Here is a 4258-nt window from a genome sequence, read left to right as displayed (position 1 = left end):
AATTTTACCTTTGTCATTTCTCTCTCTCCATAAATGTCATGAGCAATGACACTATGAGTGATCACCGTATCGTGTCGGCAATGTGAGTAAGCATGGTTGCCAAATCAGTGAAGGAGCCTGAAGGTGGAGGATGCTTGAATTAGAACCTAGTCTCATCGAGTTGGACCTCACATTGTGGGTGGTCACACTATGGGATGCCTTGTTAGCTCTAAAGGTGTTTTTCTTTTTTCTTTTCTTTTTTTTGGTTAGATCCAATTTTCTTATTTTGAAATGTATGTGTTGTTTGGTTGTTTTCCAACTTGATTGTGCTTTCGATGCTAAAACATTTAGGGAAAATTTTTATTTTAAACACTATAATTTAAGGGTAGTTCAAATTAAACTCCATAGTTTCAAATGTAACAAATCAAGCCTTACATTTTTTAAAGAAAACAAATTAAATCCTAGAGTCAAAATCAGAATAATACCATTTAAGTAAGGCGTAAATACACTTTTAGTCCTTACATTTTGGTTTTTTTTCATTTTGATCCCTACATTTCTATTTCACCACTTTTAGTCCCTAAATCAATTAACGCGTGTTATTTTAGTCATTTCTAAAAGTCAACAAACGAAAATCACTAAGGTGACTAACGGAGGGATTAAAATATTATTAAAAATTAACTGTAGCAATAAAATAAAGGCGGAAAGCACATTTTAGTACCTACATTTTTAGGCTATTCCCAATTTAGTCCCTACATTTTATTTTTACCGCTTTTAGTCCCTATCCTGAAAAACGCTTCTCGTTTTGGTCCTTGCCGTTACATCAGAAACGGAGAAATCTGACGTGGCAAACGGCAGGAATAAATAATACTAAATTAATATCCACGTGACCTAAATTAATAATAAAAAATGTTTTTTGGCATTAAAAAATGCCATGTTAGCATCTAAAACAATTTTTTAAAATTAATTTTAACTAATTAAAAACATAATTAAAAACTAAAAATCATATGAATTGAGATCTAAGTGTATCTTGAACAAGAACAATAAGAACACATACCCAGATCGAAGAACACAAACCTAAAAATTATTTTAAAAAAAAAGTCATTTCCAAAGAACAACCCAGTGAAAAACCCAGATCCGGAACCGGTTCCGATGGCTCAGTCGGCCATATCGTCGCCACTAAAGGCCATAAGACCATCGATCTCAACCTTGTTCCTATCACCAATAAGAACAAAACTGACCTTGCAGCAGTAAACATCAACAACAACAACAACAGGCTGCTGGCGAAGTCGTTAACTATTACAGACCTATCGCCGGCTCCGATGCACGGATTGCAGCTCCGAGTTGCTTACCAAGGTGTCCCCGGTGCGTACTCTGAAGCCGCGGCCGGAAAAGCTTACCCGAACTGCGAAGCCATTCCTTGTGACCAGTTCGAAGTGGCTTTCCAAGCTGTGGAGCTTTGGATCGCTGATCGAGCTGTGCTCCCAATCAAAAACTCACTCGGCAACTCCATTCATAGAAACTAAGATCTCTTACTTCGCCACCGCCTCCACATAGTCGGCGAGGTACAGTTACCCTTACACCACTGCCTCTTGGCTTTACCGGGGATTCGAAAAGAGTACTTGACCAACTTTTTTTATTTTTTATTTATTTTTTTTAATTTCTGGGTTTGTGTTTTTGGATCTGGGTATGTATTCTTGTTGTTCTTGTTTAAGACACACTTAAATCTCAATTCATATGATTTTTAGTTTTTAATTTTTTTAATTAGTTAAAATTAATAAATTAATTTTTTTTTTTTTTAATTTAGATGCTGACATGGCATGTTTTAATGCCAAAAAACATTTTTTATTATTAATTTAGGCCACGTGGAAAAAAATTAGTATTATTTATTCCTGCCATTTGCCACATCAGTTTTCTCTGTTTCTGATGTAACGGTAGGGTCCAAAACGGGAAGCGTTTTTCAGGATAGGGACTAAAAGCGGTAAAAATAAAATGTAAGGACTAAAATGGGAATAGCTTGGAAATGTAGGGACTAAAATGTGTTTTCCGTCTAAAAAAAAAAAAAAAAAAAATTTAAAACAAGAACACACCAGAACATAAAACAAGAACAGAAACCCAGATTTGGCTTAATGTAAAATGATTTCAAATTGTAAAATATTTTCAAGTGAAAATATTTTTCAGAAATGAAAATGATTTCAGGTGGGTGGGTCTGAATATTATAATAGGAAATCTGAATATATAAACCAAATCAACAAAAAAACATAACAAAAAAAATTCACTATTCCTCAAAAATAAGCATTGATCGTGAGAGAGGGAAAGGGAGAGATAGATTGATTGAAAGAGAGAGGTAAAGGACCACAGATTGGTGGGTGGGTCTAAAGGAGGCGAGATGGGCGGGTGGGCTTGATAGTGGCGAGATGGGCGGGTGGGTTTGACAGCAGCAAGATTGGCGGGTGGGTCTAATAGCGACGAGATCGGTGGGTGGGTCTAAAAGAGGCGACAAGGAGGAGATTAGTTTGTAGATTAGAGATCGTGTTAGCTTCTCGCTGAACGTTGAGCTTCTTCATGACAACCTTAACCTCATTGTACCAAATCAGTTTCTCCAACTCTCTCTCAGAGCATCCTTCTTCACTCCACCACTCTGGTCACCAGAGGTCCAATCCCATTGCCTGGGATTAGCGTCACTGTGCGTGGAGCTTCGTCACTGGGTTTGGGCATGTAGTTCACAGATCGATTAGTGTTGGTCACGATCTCTCTGACCTGGGTTTGTTTTTCCATATGGGTGGTGGTTTGTTTTAAATTTTTGGGTTTGTTTTTTTTCATGTGGGTTTGATAATTTTTCTGGGTTTATGGGTTTGATTTGTTGGAGGTTTCGGTGGAGGATGGTGTTTGGATATGGAAAATGTGAACATCGCTAGTGGTGGCCGTGGCATGCAATAATTGGAGAATCAGTTGCCCATGAGTGGGTATCTGGGTTTGTTTGAGACTTGTGTGACTGAGTTTGTTTAGATCTAGGTATCCTTGCTCTTGTTCTGGGTTTATGAATTTTATTTGCTGGAGGTTTTGTTGTTGATTGAAAGATGAGAAAATCTGGGTTTGAGTTGTGATTTTGAATATCTGGATTTCTATTCTTGTTTTTATTTTATTTTATTTTATGTTTTGGTGTGTTCTTGTTTTAATTTAATTTTATTTTATTGCTACAGTGAATTTTTAATAATATTTTAATCGCTTTGTTAGTCACCTTAGTGATTTCCGTCCGTTGATTGACGGAAAGGACTAAAATAACATGCATTAATTGGTTTAGGGACTAAAAGTGGTGAAATAGAAATGTAGGGACCAAAATGAAAAAAAGCCAAAATGTGAGGACTAAAAGTATATTTACGCCTTTAAGTAAACGCTAACTATTGAGAGAGAGAGAGAGAGAGAGAGAGAGAGAGAGAGGTTGCTGCAAGCCTTCCTTAACCCCCACACTAATAAGCTTTGTGCTCTCTTTTTTGTTTTAACTTTGGATTTTGTTTCTAAATTTTTTTGATACAATAGCTACTCTTCCAATAGCTCTTCTCCTCCCAACAAAAGAATATCTAGTGTTTCATATTGCAAAAGAATAATAAACGATCTTGATGATGCAATCAAGTCATCGGATTCAATTTTTTAAAAAGAGAAAAGAAAAGAAAAAAGAAATGAAATAAAATAAGTATTTAATTCTCTCTAATAAGTAAGTAAATGTGCAAAAAAGAAAGTTATTTTCTTTGTGTTTAATGATGTGTCTTCATTATAATACAAATGGAATGTGAATTTTGTTCCAGGGGATGTGCTATTGTTTCTAGTTTTAAATTTATTTGAGAGGTGATTGTAGAAGTCTAAAATTGCTTGTTTTCTTTTCTTTCTTTTTTTGGTTCTTTTGAGGTAATTTTTAATAGGATAAAGTTTGGCTATTTGTAGTTAATGACTACAATTCTCACTAAAAAAATAACATTATTAAAAATTGACTCCATGCTATAATAGGGATCAAATTGGTTGCTACTAAAATATAGGGATCAAATCGAATGTGATTTCAAAGTATAGGGACCAAAATAGTATTTTCGCTGAAAATAAATGAACAAAATACAATAACTTGCTTCCGAAACCTATGAAACAAAATCTTGAAAATTGAATATAACATTCAAGGATTTTATAAAAGCCATACATATTGGTTTGTTTCTCTTTTTGCATCAACTCATACAATTGCTCTTAGAGTTATTAAAAATGGATTAAAAAAAGAAAAACACAACACATGATTGCG

The sequence above is a fragment of the Quercus robur genome, chromosome 12 (genome assembly GCF_932294415.1).
Source record: "Quercus robur chromosome 12, dhQueRobu3.1, whole genome shotgun sequence".
Classification (NCBI taxonomy): Eukaryota; Viridiplantae; Streptophyta; class Magnoliopsida; order Fagales; family Fagaceae; genus Quercus; species Quercus robur.
The sequence above is the reverse complement of the archived record's forward strand: the minus strand, read 5'-3'. Positions refer to the sequence as shown.